Source organism: Dipodomys spectabilis, unplaced genomic scaffold, assembly GCF_019054845.1.
Source record: "Dipodomys spectabilis isolate Male_0828 unplaced genomic scaffold, ASM1905484v1 ptg000083l, whole genome shotgun sequence".
Lineage (NCBI taxonomy): Eukaryota > Metazoa > Chordata > Mammalia > Rodentia > Heteromyidae > Dipodomys > Dipodomys spectabilis.
In genome coordinates this window covers 1,338,557-1,358,000 of record NW_024870760.1, presented here as the reverse complement: position 1 = coordinate 1,358,000, position 19,444 = coordinate 1,338,557, and positions in this window count along the sequence as shown.

Genomic DNA, 19,444 nt, shown 5'->3' with positions numbered 1-19,444 from the left:
CTCAGATTCCTGAATCAGGAGCTCAGGGCCAGGCCAATGTTTGGACCCAATAGCTGCAAATAGAAAATAATGAAGACTTGGGGTATGGCTCCGGGCATGATTTTGAGGAATGACTTGTATGACCTAGGAGTGGGGAAAGAATTGGATCTCCCCAGAAGCAGTAAAGTTGTACACACTGAAAATAGTGTTATTTCCTCTGGGGTTTTCCAGAAGGCTTGAAGAAAATGCAGTCTAGCACCTAATTGGGGACATGGAGCTTCAGTTTTCATGGGAATGAATAAGCCTAGCGTTGGAACTGATGGTGTCTAGGGGTACAGATTTGGTTTGTTTTTGTTTTTCCTACCAATTAAGAGGCAGGAAGGTGTTTAAAGTAAAAAGAGTAATTTTTTTTTAAGCGAAAGGAAAGTTATGATAGTGGTGAGACTCTCCATCCAGAGAGGGGCTTGAAGATGATTCTAATGGAGTTCTCTTGGAGGTCAGTTTTTTATAGTCCAGGACTCCTCCCATATCTCCTCCCCTGAGCTTTGCAATGGTTGCTGGATGGCTTGTGCATGTACTGATCTGGCTATTTTCATTGGTTGAGTAGGTACCAAGGGCATTATGAGAAGAAGCAGGTGGGTGAGAACTCAAAATTATGGGAAGAAGAAGCATTTTAGCAGAAGCCTGTGGCACTATGGGAACAAGACGTCCTATGATGGGGCATCTGCTATCTGCCACATGTTATGCCCACCACTTCCTATCCCTATTTATCTAACAGTTCCTCTTTCCCTCTCAGAACTATCCTTAGGGGACCTTGCAAGGAGCATACTGCAGCACACTTTATGTGGCTGACCATAAGAGAAATGACCAGACATGTTCCCCTCCTACTCAAAAACGCCCTTGATGATTGGTCCTGGGAGTGGCCTCTCAGGCTCCACATTCTTCCAGAGTGGACCTGCCTCCATGGGATGAGAGGGAACTGCTCGCTTACCAAACAATCTGACTGTTGCCAGATGTGGGCTCCTGGCCAGCTCTCACATAATTCAGGCTGTTCTTTGTTTAACACAGCACAATTTAAAGGAGCCTTAGAAGTTGAGCTTTAATCTCCCCTTCCTCCTCTTCCTTACCTCCTCACATTCTCCTTCATCTTGGCAGCAAATGCTGTTACCCAGACATGTGACACAACTTTATTGTGCCTGCTGTACATCAATAGATGTACATGTGGCTGCAGATAGCCAGCCTGTGCATTTCCCTTACACTTGCTAAAAAATTTAAATAAAAGTAACTGAGAAAATCTGCCTTCTGCCTCCTGCTGCACAGGACTTGTCTTCCATGCATCCCTCCTGCAGTTTTCAGTTCTGGAACATCTTGCTGAGAAGTCCATTGCTTACATCCCAGCCAAGTAGAAGCAGATTCATTTCAGTCAATTGGTAAAAATCCTTTTAAGCCAGAAGCTGGAGACTTATGCCTGTAATTCTAGCTACTTAGGATCCTGAGATCCAAGGATCTCAGTTCAAAGCCAGCCCAAGGTAGGAAAGTTCATAAGACTCTTCTCTCAGAAAAGAAGCCCACAAAAAAGCAAGAAGTAGAGTTGTAACTCAAGTGGCAGAGCACCAGCCTTGAGAAAAAGTAAAGGGATAGTGTCCAGACCCTGAGTTCAAGCACCACTACTGGCACAGAAAAAAAAAAAAATTAAAGCTGCTCTTTCTTCTCATCTATGCAGAGGTCTTCTGGTATTATCCAAGCACTCTACCACTGGAAATACACCCCACAAAACTACTGAAATTCAATCATACAGCTCTACCCTGTCCACTTCGGTTCTAATCATCTCCAAAAGGCCTCACCTCTAAGTTGGCTTAAGTTCTTAATACATTATAATTCATAATATCTTTCTTTCTTTCTTTCTTTCTTTCTTTCTTTCTTTCTTTCTTTCTTTCTTTCTTTCTTTCTTTCTTTCTTTCTTTCTTTCTTGCTTTCTTTCTTTCTTTCTTGCTTTCTTTCTTGCTTGCTTGCTTGCTTGCTTGCTTGCTTTCTTGCTTGCTTGCTTGCTTGTTTTCTTGCTTGCTTTCTTTCTTTCTTTCTTTTTTGTCGGTTGTGGTGCTTGAACTCTGGGCCTGAGCATGGTCCCTCAGCTCTTCAGCTCAAGGCTAGCACTCTACCACTTGAGCTACAGCGCCACTTCCAGTTTTCTGGTGGTTTATTGGAGATAAGTGTTTCGCGGGCTTTCCTGCCCGGGCTGGCTTTGAACCACGATCCTCAGATCTCAGCCTCCTGAGTAGCTAGGTAATAGGCATGAGCCACTGGCGCCCAGCTCTCAATACATTTCTTAATATGTTAGAATTAAACTCCAACATGAGTTGGGGTGGGAAAAAGCCATAAATAACTCACAGCAGTCTCCCACACAGTTCTAGATTGTGTGCTTTGGATGTGTTTAAATGTGTGCAAATCTGTCACTAAGGTTAACTAAGCATAGGAAACAGAAGAAAAGGGGAAAATGCTTGTATGCCAGACCATACCTGCTTCTTTACTGAAATGCCCAAAGGTTAGTAAGGATACTTCCTAGACTCAACGCAAAGATCATGTCAAAAGCAGTCTTAATAACCCCTTGGGCAGCCTGGGGATAGTGACATGGAAGAGAAGAGGCTGCCCCTAGATCAGTGACTTCGATCCTTGAGTCACCATGGTGACTTGTGTACCATGTCAACCAGGAGCTGTGTGCTACTGGAGTGTTCCTGAAGTGATCAATCCCTGAACTGAATAAGAGGCTTAAAGATAATATATGTAAAATTCCTGACTCATAAAATAAAGTATCATGAGCTGGTGATTTATCATCTCCTTGTGACTTCTAGCGGTTGTGGTATGTTAACGCTCATTTGAATTGGGGGCTGGCAATTAAGTTGGTTTTAACCAAAGGGCTCTCTTTATTCCCATATTCCATGTTTTATTCTAAAACCTGTGCATGCATTTATTTTCCCTTCAGAAAACAGACTGTCAGATTTGAGATGGTGATTAACAAGCATTTTGTAGTCTGCTCAGCCAGCCAGTGAAGCCTTTTCTTGATTTAGTGCTTGGATGTAGATGTGAAAAGTCATGTAGACCCTAGGGTGGGCTGCAACATTTCCAAAAAGAAGGCCTGTTAACTTGAAAGAAATCTCTCTCTGACACCAGATTGCTTTGATAGAGTTGCACTCTTAATTATCAGAGTGCCTTGGAACCATGTGCTGGTTGGCTCCAGGTCACTTAATTTCTGTTTATTCTTCATACTGATCATCCCCAAGTTGAAGAAGACGGGTCTCAATAGCAGAAGCCCAATTTTTTTTCATTACCCACTTAGAAGTGTCTAGAGGAGTTTATTTACTAGTCTTAGGAAAGGGGAGACACACGTAGTAGGTTCAGGACAATTTGTTTCTGGTTTACAGTGAAGTGCTTTGATTTCACTCTAGGTAAGATCAGCCGTGTATGCCCAGAACCTTGCTTGTGGCAATTCTATAGGTTCCTGTACCCCAGGTACCTTCAACAGTTTTCAGGGAAGTGGGAGTGAGTGAGGAGTCAGATGAATAAAGGTTACACTTCTCTGAGACTGAGGGCAAGATGTTGGGGAAAATGCAGAATGGATTCTGTGAAAGCAGGAAGGATGAGAGGTGCTTTGAATGTAATCTAAATGCCAAATATGAGCAAACTTTCAACTGAGATATCCTGTGGTATGAGGTGGGGGACATCTTGTGACTCTCTGCTTAAGAGCACAACAGTGTCCACCCACAACCTCACCCATGCTCTGGTTACTTCTATAAAAACCAACCAGTATGTACACAAACAAGACCAGTATTAGCTACCATCAAACAGGAGAAAGTGGGTCTGTGTCCTTTGTAAGAAGGCGATCCTTGCCTGTATTCCCTTTCATACTCTGAATTAAAAAGAATCAAGTGGGAGAGTAAACATAAAGTTTTTGTTATGTACTTTGGGCTATTAAAAATAATGCTTAGTTAGGTACTTCTGGCTCAAGCCTGTAATCCTACCTGCTCAGAAGGTTGAGATCTGAGGATCATGATTAAAAGCCAGTCCAGGCAGGAAAGTTCATGAGACTCTTACCTCCAATTAATGAACAAAAAGCCAGAAGTGAGATGTGGCTCAAGTTGTGGCTTGAGAGTCTTGAGTATAAAAGCTAAGCAAAGCTGGGTGCCATTGGCTCATGCCTATAATCCTAGCTATTCCAGAGATTGAGATCTGAAGATCGTGGTTCAAAGCCAGCCCAGGCAGGAACATCCACAAGACTCTTATCTCCAATTAACTACCAGAAAACTGGAAGTAGTGCTTTGGATCAAGTGGTAGAGTGCTCACCTTGAGCTGAAGAGTTCAGGGACAGTGCCCAAGCCCAGAGTTCAAGCCCCCAAGACTGACAAAAAAAAGATAAAGCTAAGCAAGAGAGCATCATGCCTTGACTTCAAGCTCTAATACCAGAAACTCTCTCTCTCTCTCTCTCTCACACACACACACACACACACACACACACACACACATACACACACACATGCACACATACTCATTTTAAAAATTGTATGTTGTAAAGGGGATCTGTTTTCATCAGGCCAAATTTTAATCAACTTCCTAAAGCTTGAGGTCAAAATGGATAGAAGAAAAAGGGGATTCTTCAAAGCTGGACTGTCAAGAACTGACAGAGCTTTGAGATTGTATAACCACTGGTCCTGTTCTCCTTATGTTTCTTTCCTTCAGGCCAGGGCTCCAAGAAGCAAGAAGGGCTAGTTCTCAGCCTGAGAGGAGAGAAGGCCATCCTGAAATAGATTCTTCATCATCTTCTTGGCAGAGAGTACCTGCTTGGACTCTGAAAAAGTGTGAGACCTTGGGAGACATTCTGAATGCATTGGTGAGCCACTAGGACCCTCAGCTGCCCTTCCAGTCACCTAAGGCCTCCTAGCTAGTCTACTTGCTGTTATTATAGCATTCCCCAGAAAGGAGTCTGCTAGGTAGCACTTACAATTAGGTTTTCTCCCTCTTTTCCTCTCCCTCTGTTTCTCTCCCTCTCAGTGCCTCAATGGTCTCTCTGAATCTTCCTTCCTTCCTTCCTTCCTTCCTTCCTTCCTTCCTTCCTTCCTTCCTTCCTTCCTTCCCTCCCTCCCTCCCTCCCTCCATCTCCCTCTCTCCCTTTCTCCCTTTCTCTGTCTGTCTGTCTGTCTCTCTCTCTCTCTCTCTCTTTCTTTCCCATGGGGCTTCAGCTCCAGGCTTGGACATTGTTCCTGAGCTTTTTTGATCTTGAATGGCCTTCTTCAACTTGAGCTACAGCTACACTTCCTGCTTTTTGTTGGGTAATTGGTTTGCCTAGGCTGGCTTCAAACCACAATCCTCAGATCTTAATCTCCTTAGTAGTTGGGATTATAGGTCTGAGCTACTGGTGCCCTACTTTGCTTCTTCTATCCTGAATATTTCTCCCTGTCTCATGTCTCTGCTCATGTCCCTCCACCCCTGTGGTGGACCAGCCATGATAGGAGCCAGCAGCATCATTCCCAAGCTCCACTTGGGAACAAGGACACTTCCTGTGGCTCTTTGCAGGCATCTCCATTAAGGCAACACCCTTGTGTCTCTCAGTTCCTATAAGTGCTCAGTCCCATAGAAAACAACAGCCTAAGCAAGTCATACTTCTTCTTGATTCCCTAAAGCTGGCCACTTCCCCGTGCAGGGCAGCAGCATGAATCAGGCTCAGGCTCATGACCCATTACCTGGACAACCTGACATTCTTCAACACAAGCTCATGTTTCCAGCAGCAGACTCTCCTGTTTCACTTTTCAGTTAGTTTAGAAATTGGGTAATAACAAAAATGACAACACATTAGACTCCCTCAAAGGCCCCAAGTCACTATACCCAAAATTGTGACTTCATATCCCAAGACCCACTTGATAGGGTCTCCTCTTGGAGTTTTAGTCTATTTTAAGTTCTAAGTTTCTTCTCTGTTTTCATTCTAGGGGTATCTGTTCCTTTTGTCTAATTATTTCTGATTCCCTTCCATTCCAAGCACCTGGGAAGATTGTACTGCTCCCAATCACTTTGTCTGAATCTGTTCATTGCTACTGTAACAGAGTACCTGAGTCTCAGTCACTTACAAACAAAAAAAAGTTTTCTCCTGTTGGGAAATGCAAGAGCAGGCCACTAGTGTGTGGTGACATTATGCTATGAAGGTGAACGGTCAGGAGAGCATGACTGGAAAGGACAAGAGAGGGCTAAGCTTGCTTCTATAACAAATGTACTCCCTAACAACTGATCACTACCACAGACACATCAATCCAATCACCTCCCAGTACTGCTGCACTGGAGGTTAAGTTTCCAACAGAGAAACCCAGAGAGCACATTCCTACTGCAACAATGCTGAAATTAGGCCCTCACCCTCTGCTTTCTGATGAAGTGTGAGCAGAGGATGTGCACCTCCTTGGAGGCAGGCCTTTGGTCATCAGCATCACACTCAATCTTTCCCCACGTGGCAGCCTAAATTGATGCAAAGACATGAAAAGGGCAGAGATATACCATCTTTCCACAGCACCTAGAATATTTAGGCTTTTCTGCCATCCAATTTTTATCAACCAGCTCTGCTATTGGGAACAGAGTTAGGGCAGGGAACATCAGGGCACTAACAGACCATCTCTACCAATAAAACCATATGTAGCAATAGGTAATTGAACCCAGGCCACATTGTAAATTCTTGATGCCAGAGACCATTGTTCTGGAGGCTCCCAGACACAGCAGAATGTCTGTTCGTGACAAAAAGCCATCGTGGACCCCAGGCACTGAGATTAGTGCTATTTGTTATCACAGCATGCCTTAGCCTGGGGCTGGCTTTTGGTTTATGTCTGTCTTTCCTTCTTTCTTTTCTTTCTTTCTTTCTTTCTTTCTTTTTTTCTTTCTTTCTTTCTTTCTTTCTTTCTTTCTTTCTTTCTTTCTTTCTTTCTTTCTTTCTTTCTTTCTTTCTTTCTTCCTTTCTTTCTTTCTGTCTTTCCTTCTTCCTTTCTTTCTTCCTTCCTTCTTTTTTTTGTTTTGCTATTTCTCTCTCTCTCTCTCTCACACACACACACATACACACACACACACACTTTCTGTATGTGTTTATGTGCTGGTCCTTTGGCTTAAACACAGGACCTGGGCACTTGAGCCTTTTTTTTTTGTTCAAGACTAGAGTTCTACTTCTGACTTTTTTTTGATAGTTAACTGGAGTTTGTCTCATGGACTTTCTTGTCTGGGTTGGCTTCAAACAGTCTTCAGATCTCAACCTCCTGAGTAGCTATGATTACAGGTGTAAGCCACCAGCACCTGCTGAATTTGTGTTCTTACACAAAAAATGTGAGATAACACATGTGTTCCTTAGCTTGATATAGACATCCCACAAGATAAACTATTTTAAAACAATTACTGCACACAATAAATATAGCCAAGTTTATGCCAGTTAAACAAACAACAAACAAGTACTTTTGAAATATTTTTATTGTAAAGATACTGTATATTGTAAAGATACAGAGGGATTACAATTACATGAGTAAGGTAATGAGTAATGAGTAAGGTAATGAGTACATTTCCTATCGAGCATTGTTACCCCCTCCTTTGTTTTTCCTCTACTATCCCTAGAAAGAAGTATTTTCAAGTCCAATGCTCTAAAATATCATCTCAGGAACTGGATAGGTAAAGAGATGTTTTATTCATTTTTATGGGGGGGAGGGTATTTGCACTGTCATTTGGCTCCTCCCACCCCAGGCTACCAGTATTTGTGGGCTTTTCTTAGTTTAAAATATGAGTCTCATAAACTTTCCTGTCTAGGCTGTCTTTGAACAGTGGCCCTCACATCTCAGCCCTCTGAGTAGCTAGGATTATAGGTCTGAAGTGTTTTCAAGCCTATATAAAGGAAGAACAAACAGACTCAGGAAAATTGAAAAAGAAATCTCAAACTACTTGTAGGCTTGACACTGAATCCCTGGTTAGTTAGAAAAGGAATAGGAAGAGAGTAATATGTCACTCAGAAGCTATTTTGAAAGCCAGGTTCTTCTGTTGAAAACTCTCAGGACAGCAAGGGAGAAATTTCAGTTCAGAAGCAAGTAAGCCCTTACAGGGGAAGCCCCCCTTCCTCTCAACAAAACAACCTTCAGTTCCCAGCAGGACACACACCACATGTGGTGTCATGAATGAATTCTGAAAGGGATATGAGAGCAAGTGTTTAATTATGCTTGGCGTGGCTGCACCTTTTTACTCTTAAGACAGGAAATCCCTGGACTATTAACTGGATTCAACCTCTACAAACCAAAAATGTGAGCCTTTCTGGCTGCTTTTCCAAGACAGCCAAAGCCAGCTGCATTTCTGGAGCAACAGTAGCACCTGGATCTAAAGCTTACTCTGTGGGTCCCTGTGGTTAAAGGCCAAGTGGCCATCCCACAAAATTCTCAACGCAGGAAAAAGAAGTAATTGAGCTTCAGGGCCAGTTCCACAGCATCTGGCTTGGAGAGTGTTAATCAGCGTTCTGTTTCTATAATAAATGCCTGAGATAAACCAACTTATACAGAAAAGGATTTATTTTTGAGTAATGATTTTAGAGGATTTAGTCCAAGGACAGTTGGCTTCACTGCTTTTTGGTCATGGTGGGAGCAAGACGAACTTCACAAGTCAAGTCACAAGAGAGAAGGCTAAGAGGCCAGCATACCACAATCTCCTTCATGGTACATCTCTAATGGCTGAAATTCACCTCCACCGGACTCACCTCCTAAAAACTAGCCCACTGGGGACCAAGCCTTCAGTACATGAAACTTTGGTGGGGCATTTCAGGTCCAAACTGAAGGAACCAAAGTTTGGTAAGTGGAATTGCTGCCCTGAATTTTCCTGCAGAGGTTCTAGAATGTTCTTGTGTGTGTATGTGTGTGTGTGTGTGTGTGTGTATTGTCCCTTAGCTTTTCTGCTCAAGGCTATTGCTTGAGATAAGAGTCTCACAGACTCTCCTGCCCAAGCTAGCCTTGAACCTCAATCCTTATCTCAGCTTCCTGGTAGCTAGGATTACAGGCATGAGCCATTGGCACCCAGCTTGGTTTTATTTGGAGTTTTACTGAGGCCTCTGCAGAGAGGAAGAAACAAGGATGGGGCAGCCACAAGTAGAGGAAGAAACAGCCAGAACACAGAATCTCTATGTCTTTCCACATACGCTTCCTGCAATGATATAAAATCTCACACTCTCCTTCAAAGTAGTAAAGATCTACACAAATTCTGTGATTAACACTACTCCAGAAACAGCAACAGTGACGTTCAAAGACAGTTTCTTAGCCACAGTCTCATTACCCTATCCTTGAGAATTGTTAAACTAGAATTTAGAGTCCCTTTTGGTACTGGAATTGAACTCAGGAACTTTCGATGGCTAATTAAAGTCTCATGGACTTTCTTACCCAAGCTGGCTTTGAACCGCAACCCTTAGATCTTAGCCTCTTGAGTAGCAAGGATTACATGGAGCCCGTTGTTATTAATAGTTTTCACACTATCTACTTACCCATTTAGAACATAGTCATTTAGTCACTCAGTGTTTATCAAGTGCGTATTACCTGCTAACTAGGCCCTAGATGTTGGATAAAGAGGAATCAAAACTTAATGCTTGCTGTAGAGGAAGATAAACAAAGACACATTAACACCTTGTGGCATATCCTAGGGTAAAGATGTATGTTGGTCAGGTGGGGAAGCCACTATCATCCCACAGATGGTGTGGTGGGGATTCAGGCATGATTTTCTGCAAATAATAAAAGTCTATTCCTTTCTCCATTTTCAATTCAAGTGTATTGACCAAATCCTTATTCAAGTGAAAATTTAAAATCATAAAGTTTCATAAAACCTTTGAATCTTGAAAATGTTAATGGATTAATTCAATTCTATCCAATCTTATGACAGAGAAAATTAAGTTTGTGAAGACTTGTCCACAGTCTCAGGGCTGTAGGGACTGGGAACAAGAGAGGGCTCTTGGGAAGTGAGCATATGCTTTGAGTATCTCCTAGTTATTCTATTTACCAAACCTCCCCTAAGTAACCACAACCATTCACTTTGCCCACAAATCTGTGAACCAGGCTGGGCTAGGTAAGGCATACTTATATCTGATCTATGTGACATTCAGTGACTCACTGAAGTGGGAAGATCACCTTCTATGATGGCTCACTCCTGTGGCTAGCAAGATGGTCCTTGCTATTAGCTGGAGAGCAAGAAATGAATAGTATGAATGGTACCTTCCACAAATGAATCATATGCAAATAGCACATACACTAAAAGAAATGGAAAAAGAAAGATGCATTATTCACTAAATAATCCTAAGGCAACTGAAGAACCACCTAAAAAATTTCCTACTCAAGTCCTTACATCAAAATATAAATCAAAGTTGAAATTAAAAAGAAATCATAAAAGCAAAAAAATGTACTATTTTAAAGTATTTGGATTCTGGAAGCCCTTTGTAAATATAATACAAGGTACAGAGAACATGGAGAAACATATTGATACACATATCCACATAAAAATGTGAAATAGCTATATAGCAGATGATGAGAATGATTTTAATGTGAAAATACAGACAGAAGAAACTCATCAGGCTGAAAAACATTTTACAAAACACATACAAGGTGCTAGCTTCAAACATACTTACAAATATGCACTTAGTTAACAACCCCCCCCCCCAAAAAATTGGATTTATAAAAAGATATTAACAAATTTTGCTACCTCTAGGAAAAGAGACAGAATTTGTCTGGGATAAATATTTTTTATGTGCCCTTTAGGATTGAGAGTTGAATTTATCCATGTTGCTTCTTGTAATATAAAAAAAAACACAAACAAGCAATTTCCTAAAAGCTTCTAGTTGCTGTGATGAAGCTACAGTAGTGGCTGCAGGTCACAGTGGGAGGGCACTTAAGGCAAGGACATCTTTCCCAGACTTGTGGACTCACATCTGGCAAAACCAGTGTTGAAGGAAAAGACCTCGAAAGACTTCACACAAGGCTTTCATTTAAATACATTGTTTGTTGTTAAATAAATGTGTGCAACCTGGAGAAAGATGAGTTTTTCAGTCTTCCAAAACAATTCTTTCTTTGCAATGATTATCAAAAATAGCTTACCTGGTGCTGGTGGCTTACTTCCATCATCTTAGCTACTCAGGAGACTGAGATCTGAGGATTGCAGTTCAAAGCTAGCCCAGGCAGGAAGGTCTGTGAGATTCTTATCTCAAATGAACTAACAAAAATACTGGAAGTAGAGCTGTGGCTCAAGTGGTAGAGCACCAGCCTTGAGCTCAGGGACAGTGATCAGGCCCCAAATTCAAGTCCCAGGACCAGTAATTAAAAAAAAAAAAAATAGCCTAGGTTCCACTATGTAGGACCACAGCAACTCCATCCAATCAAGTTAAAGAGTCATTTCTAGCAAATTGTATGTATGTATATATGGATAGATGTATGGATGGATGGATATATAATGAAATATGTAAGCTATATATAAGCTATATATATTATTATCATTTAGATCTTGTATATCCCCTAAAATCCCAAGAGTTAAAGGCATAATAGACAGCCTGTGGCTTTATTGGAAGGTTGTAGAACATTTAAGAGTAGAGCTTATTAGAAGGCATTTAGGTCATTGGGGCTTTGAAGAGAAAATTAAAACCCTAGGACGGTCTTGTTTCTTTCTTCGCTTCCTGTTGGCATTTGATGAGCAGCCCCTCCATCATGCCCTCCTGCCATGTGCTGTGTTGCCACAGGCCAAGAGCAACAAGGCCAAGTGACGATGAGCTGAAATCCCTCAAATCATGGGGCAAAATAAACGGTTTTTTCCTTTAAAAGTTGATTATCTCCATATTTTGTCACAATAACAGAATGCTAACACAAGTAGTAACTCAGTTTAGTAAAATATAATGAAAACAAGAGAGTCTGCAAAGATACACATGTGCAACTAAAGCTCAAATTATACACTTTCAGAAATAAATGTTGATGTTTTCTCTAGAAGCCACAGTTAAAAGAAATGGATTATTTACCGCATGGATGGTTTCATGTGTGACTGGCTAGTCAGGTTCCACCTTAAAGAGGACTCCTTCAAGGCATCATTTTTTCCTAGGGTGCTTGCAGAAGCCAAGGCGTAGCTCAGAGCAATAGCCTTTTATGTTTGTCTTCTTTCCACACACAAAAAAGTCCCACCATGGAGGCTTTGGAGCCTCACACTAGGGTTTTGGAAGCCCTGGATTTCATTTTATCTGTCCTCTAACTTCTTCTCCTGCCCCTTTCCACCACCGCTACTAACATGCTCCTCCCCAGTCATCACACATGCCTGGTCCATGAAGATGGGTGCATCTCATCATCAGCCCCGATGCTCTGCCCTCCAAGACCAATTTCCATTCCTCCCTTTGCCTGAACTCTGGCTCAGTGGGAAGCTCTTTTCTCTGATTATAACACTACGAGTGATGGGCAGAGATCGACTATTTGCTGAAATGTCAAGGTTACATGCCAATCAATTCAGATCTCCTGATTTATCCCCAGCTTATGACTTTGGAAGGTGATCCTCTACAGGCTCTGACATTGTGCTTCTTTTCCTTCTTTTTCTAATGTGACTTTCTGGATTTTTTTCTGTTGTTTCTGAAATGAGCTCTGAAAATCAACATCACCTCCTCCTCTCTTCTTCAAAAGGATTTTTGCCTGGCCTGTTTCTGAAACTTTACATGAATGTAATGCAATTTAATTTTAATTAGCAAGGTGATGTGATTGGGTAGAGATTGAGTATGTCCCCTAAGGCTTCAAGTGATGAAATTTCATCTCCAGTATGAGGTATTAAGAGAGTAGAAATGTATTTCAACTGTAGTGCTTCAGGGTGGACCCTCTGGAGGCCATATTGATTCAATAAGATCATTAGGACAGAGCGCCTATGATTCTGGTGGCTTAAAAAAAGAAGAAAGATCAGAAGACAGATACATACTTCCTGTCTCTTGACATATGCTGGTCACAGCCTTGGGAATCTGTCAATAAGATGGTTACCAGAGAAGGCCTCCTGACTTTACACCTCCAGAACTATGAACCAAGAGAAACTTGTTTGCTTGATAAAGTAGCCTGGCTTAGGATTTTGTTATAGGTATAAAGGCCTTAATCCTTGAACAGTCTCAATTTTTTTTATGAAAACCTATAAAAATTTGGGATTTACCTCAACAAACGTTTCATGGAAATTATTTCAAGGAGTATTCTATATCAAAAAATGACTTTCATTCATAGATGCAAAATTTTAGTAATGCATTTTAATGCTTTAAAAATGCTTATTCACATTGATGCAAAGAGTTCATAAAGCCAGAAGCTCTATGAAACTAAAACTAAAAATATTTAGGCCAGGTGCTGGTGGCTCACACCTATAATCCAAGCTACTCAGGAGGCTGAAATCTGAAAATCTCAGTTCAAAGCCAAGCCTGGACAAGAAAGTCCATGAGACTCTTATCTTTAATTAAGTACAAAAAAAGTCAGAAGTAGAGCTATGGCTCAAATGTTAGAGAGCTATCCTTGAGCAACTAAGCTCAGGAACTATACCCAGGCCCTGATTTCAAGCCCTAGGACTGGCATATACACAAACAAGTAGAATTTTGTATGTAATAGCTCTCTTACATCCTATTTTGCTTTCCAAAGTTTCTGTTCCTCACACAGTTTGAAAATACTAAATAGAAAATTCCAGTAATAGGGGGAGGAGGGGGGAGGATTGGGTGGTGGGGAGGTAGGGGGGAGGCTGGGAAGGGATGTGAAGGGTAAACAAAGGAGGAGGCTGCAATGCTTGGTAAGAAATGTATGCATTATCCTGCCCATGTAATTGTAACCCCTCTGTACAGTATGTTCACAAAAAAATAAAATAAAATTTAAAAAAATTAAAAAAAAAGAAAATTCCAGTGATAAACAATTCATATGTTTTTACATTGGATATCATTCTGAGAAGCATGCCCCACACCAGACATAAATCATCACTTTGTCCAGCATGCCCACACTGTGAAGTTGCTTATGTGTTGGTGTAGATATGGAGAGATACTTACTCATTAATCCAGTGGAAGGCAAATAATTAATGATCTCCTATCTAATTACTGGGTGCTAATATTCACTGAACTTTTATCTTAGAAAGAAGATAAGAAAAATGGTTATTTGTTCAGTATAATTATAATAGTGTGACTGTCTTCCTTCCTCTCTCTTTTTCTCTCCTTTCTTTTTCTCTTGTTTTCTCTTTTGAGATAGATTCTTACTTTGTAGCTTGGGCTGGACACAACGTTGTGATCCTCTTGCCTCAGCCTCCTGAGTGCTGGGATTGCAGGCATGAACTACCACACCCAGCTCAGTATGTAAGAGTGTACATGGTTTTCTCAGGTCTCTGAGATTATTTTAATTAGTATCTAAGAGGCACTGATTTCCTTGTTGTATTCTACTGTGCCAAGATCACACATACTATGTCCAAGGAGTAGGAGTCAGGAATAGATAGTTAAAAGTCAGATTCATAACCCTCAAAAAGAAAGATGGAAGAATTAAATGATTGCTAAGTAGTGTCAAGATAGTTGCACATTATATTGTGTTGGTAGGTGACTGGGAGTTGGGCAACAGAACATTACAATATTTTTTTACTACTTGAAATATAAAAATGCAATTTTGAGACTTTTGGTTACTTCGCTTGTTGTTTATGTTTATTTTAGTCACGTTTTGACATTATTTGTCTTCATAGATACTGATTTGCCTTTGTTTATTAGCTCCCATGATCTACTGAATCAGTAATGCTGATGGCATGGGTGATATTACTAATGGTAGAAGCCAGGCAAGGTCCCAAGAGTGTTTTAAGTGGCTTTAGAACTGAGTATACATTTATTCTCCATAACTGGGATGAATATCAAAGCCTAGAAAAGTTAACTGTCATGCTCAAAGTCACCTAGAAACCTGGGTTCCACCAGGATAGTAGGGATCCTGCTTCTCTCTCATTGACTTAGTCCACTCAAGAAAATTAATCCACAGTCCATGGTTTCAACTCCTACAAAATAATATACCAATGATTTTAGTCTGGTTATCACCTCTAGATTTCAAACTTTTATATCTAACTGCTACCTGGGTTTCTGTACCTGCAGATTGTGAAGACAAATCCCATCCTGACTTCAAACAGCTCCCTGTTCCTGGATGTCTTGCCTACGCAATGTCTCTACCCTGAACTCAGGGGCTGAGATGGTCTGATGAAAGTGGTGGCTCACGCCTGTAATCCTAGCTACTCAGGAGGCTGAGATCTGAGGATCGCGGTTCAAAGCCAGCCCGAGCAGGAAAGACCGTGAGACTCCTATCTCCAATAAACCACCAGAAAACCGGAAGTGGCGCTGTAGCTCAAGTGGTAGAGCGTTCGCCTTGAGCTGAAGAGCTGAGGGACAGCGCCCAGGCCCAGAGTTCAAGCCCCACAACCGACAAAAAAAAGAAAAAAGAAAGAAAGTGGACTTATTTTCTTTGGATGAGTTTGGTTCAAATATTGCATGGGATATACTAAAAAGAAATATTCACTGTTTATATGAAGTGCAAAGTGAGGTCCTAGCAGAGATCTAGCAGTAAGCACAGAAGTGGCTCTTCAAGTCTCTCTGGTCCCTAGTACTGTGTCAGCAGTCCACTCCTGCCAACTACCCAAAAGTTTCCACTACCACGTCTCTCCCCAAGTCCTCATTCCTCCATCTGTTGTCCACGTAGGCCCTCATCATCTCTAGCCTCTTTCTTAAACATTTTCCTTGTTTCTTCTATTGCTATTTCCCCCACTTAACCCTTCTTCCAGGCCTCAGTCAGAAAAATTCTCCTATGATGACACAAGCAGCCTGTGTCATGCTGAACACTCTTCTTCTCTTTCTTCCCATTCCCCATCTCATTCTCCTTACCTTCTAATCCCTGGCTACAACAACACTGTTCATCCAGGAGTGCTCATTGACACTCACAAAGTTTACGAGCAAAACCAGCACAGCACAGGCAAGTTTTAGTCTTAGTACATTGATGTCAGCAGCTATATAGTAAGCTTAGGTAGTAACAGTTCTTCAAAGTTCCCTTAATATTCCCAATATGAAGGCTGGATGGGACCAGAGACCTACAGCATAGAGTTTATAAATATCCTGCAGCCCCTTCTACCTTCCACCTCAAAGACATTATCAGCCTCAAGCACTGCAGTTCCCTGATCACACCTTGTGCCCAGCAGCCAGCCTTCACAGTCCTTCCTCCACAGGGGCTATTCTTCATCCTGATTCTTCTCTATCTAGAAAAAGCCTTCCATTCCTCTCTCCCCACCCTCCTCTGCCTGATAACTCTCAGCTAAGTTTAAAACTCAGTATAGGAACCATTTCTTCCAGAAATCTTCACTTGTCATTGATGGTATGACGAGCCCTCATTTGGATTCCATAGGAGTCCCTATTTATATACTGCTTCATATCTCTACCTCTAAACTATCAGATCTTTCATAGTAACTACTATGTCTTAGTTAATTTTTGTAGGTCCTGGGACCAAGCATATTGCTGACAGTATATGTGGATGGACAGATGCATAAATGAACGGATGGAGGGATGGATGGATGGATGGATGGAGTGTATGAATGAATGCACAAAATGAATAAATGGTGTGACAAAGCCACAATTCTAACTCCGGTCTTTTTAAATCCAAAATCTCTGCCTCCTAATACTTCATAAGAAGATTTGCACTGTCACATAATAAATTGGAATCCAACATTCTACATGTGTCTTATATTACAATGGCGGCTCATGTTCAGAACAACAGTCCTAACACCAGTTCCCACAGGCCCTTTTTTTTTGGGGGGGGGGGTGTCTGGTCATGGGCCTGAACTCTGGGCCTGGGCACTGTCCCTCAGCTCTTCAGCTCAAGGTGAGTGCTCTACCACTTGAGCCACAGCGCCGCTTCCGGCCTTTTTTTTTCTGCTTATGTGGTGCTGAGGAATCAAACCCAGGGCCTCATGTATGCAAGGCAAGTGCTCTACCACTGAGCCACCTTCCCAGCCCCCACAGACCCTTCTTAAGCTCACAGTTTTGCATATGTTACCCTTCTCTTTATGCTATACCTGCTGAAGTCCCAGGCATCCTTAAGCATTCAGTTAAAATATAATAAGACTTTGGGTGTCTTTTCTCCCTCCACACATGTGTACACTCAAACCGAGTCCTCAGTGTTTAATGTTACAGTTCCAGTGTCTGCCTCTCTACTACCCTGAAAACTCTCCAGAGCCCTGGACAACCCTTATGCAAAATGCATTATGAATAATCACTGTGTTTCTGTTTGTGAATGATTATATTCTATAGAAATTTGTTAAGTTAGGGTCTGGAGGAAAAGCTGGGGGCTAAATAAGCTATCACGTAGAAACCAGTTTTAGTGTTCCAGTGGAAAATCTAAGGCTAGAGAATTTCACCCAGTGTGCCATCATAGCACAGAGAGTTTGGCCAGAGAGGAAAAACTCAGGCAACTTGGTTAAGGACACAGATTCAAGCACTCACTGGTGTTCACAATGGCAGTGGCAGTAGCAGCTGCTGCTACAGCCTCCATATCAACAGAGAGAGCCTGGGACAAAGGTGCCAGAGGCAGTGTGTGAGAAGATTCTACTCACCACCAGCAAGGAGCAGAAATCTTCACTCTGCTGACCACAGACAGTCACAGACTGTGCATGGCCCAGAAACCAAGGGAAAGGCATGAGTACCCCACAGACATCCTTACTCCTTCTCACTGAGGAGCAGTGGGATGGTGGCCCCTCCTCCCATCACCAGAGAAGAACTCCATCTTTGATACTGACAAAGACTGGGCCAGAGCAGCTAGCAAGTAACTCAGGCCTTGGAAGAAGACAATAGGAGCCATTCAACAAGAGAAAGGAACCTGACCTGCGTGGTTCAGCTCCACCCCTAGAAAAGTTGCCCTTCCTAGCAGAGGCAGCTCCACAAGGGCAGGGTCACTGTCCTCAGTGGGTAAACAGAGCCAGAGGATGCCCTACCCTCTGCAGCACTGGGAAGCAACTCCAGCTGCTGGAAGGTAAAAGAAAAACAATTGGAAACTCATTGAACATAAATCCTGAGAATGGCTCCATGCTGGGCTGCTTGAGTCTCTCAGGAGCTAACTCATCAGGGTAAAGCTACTGATTGCTGACAGGCCACAGCCCTACCTGCAACCTAGCTCCTTCACAGCAACTCTAAGCTAGAGGAAACAGACATCTCCCTCTTTTGTGATACTCAATGCAGATCACCCTCTCACTAAACTAGCCTGGGAGGAAGGTTAGAAAGTCTTTGGTAAGGCAGAGCTTCTTTCTGCCTTCTCAAACAAACTGATTTAAGAAACCAGTCAATAGAGTTCAGGCCCCAAAACTGACAAAAGAGACAAAAAAAAAAAAATCAAGCCACAGGAAAACCAAACACACAAGCAAACCAGACTCCACCAAGAGACTGGTTGCAGACACAGAAGAGACACAGAAAAGCAAGAAGAGCCTGGAATGATGCATGCCACACCCTACAGACAAACAACTATCAACCAAGACTACTGTACCCAGCAAAACTCTTGTTCATAACAGAAGGACAAATAAAAAGCTTCCACAGCAAAGAAAAATTGAAACAATATATCTCCACCAAACCAGTCCTACAAAAGATACTTAAAGATGTCCTACAAATAGAAAACCAAAAGCACAATAAAGGCCAAGAAATGGCTTCCAAACAGAAAATCTAAGAACCATAGGAAGAACCCAGTTGGCACAGCCCCCAAGACGGTGGATAACATGACAGGAACTACCTAATACCTCTCAGTCCTAACTCTCAATATTAATAAATTTAACTCTCCAATTAAGTGACAGACTGTCTACTTGGATCAAAAGACAAGGTCCTTCTATCTGCTGCCTTCAAGAGACACACCTTGCCCATAAAACAAACATATCTGAAAGTGAAAGGCAAAGAGCAAAGAGCTCCCATAAACAGGCGGGAGTTGCAACCCTAATATCAGATAAAATAGACTTCAAATTAAAATTATCAAGAAGAGATAAAAAATGTCATTACATAGTAATTAAGAGATTTCCCCTTCAGGAAGATATTAGAATTCTAAATATCTATTTACCAAATAATGGAGCACCCAAATTTATCCAAGAAACACTACTTTCCCTAAAATCACACATAGGTCCAAATACATTAATTGTTGGGGACTTTAATACACCACTATCCCTGCTGGATAGATCAACCTGGCAAAAACTCAACAGAGAAATGCCAGATCTAAACAACTGCATAGATCAATTCGACTTAACAGACATCTACTGAATATTTCACCCAGTACCATCAGAATATATGTTCTTCTCAGCAGCACAGAGAACATTCTCCAAAATAGACTACATTTTAGGTCATAAAGCAAATTTGTCCAAATTCAGAAACATCGAAATTATGCCCTGCATTCTCTCAGCCCACAAGGAAATAAAATTAGAATTCAACACCAAAAGCCAC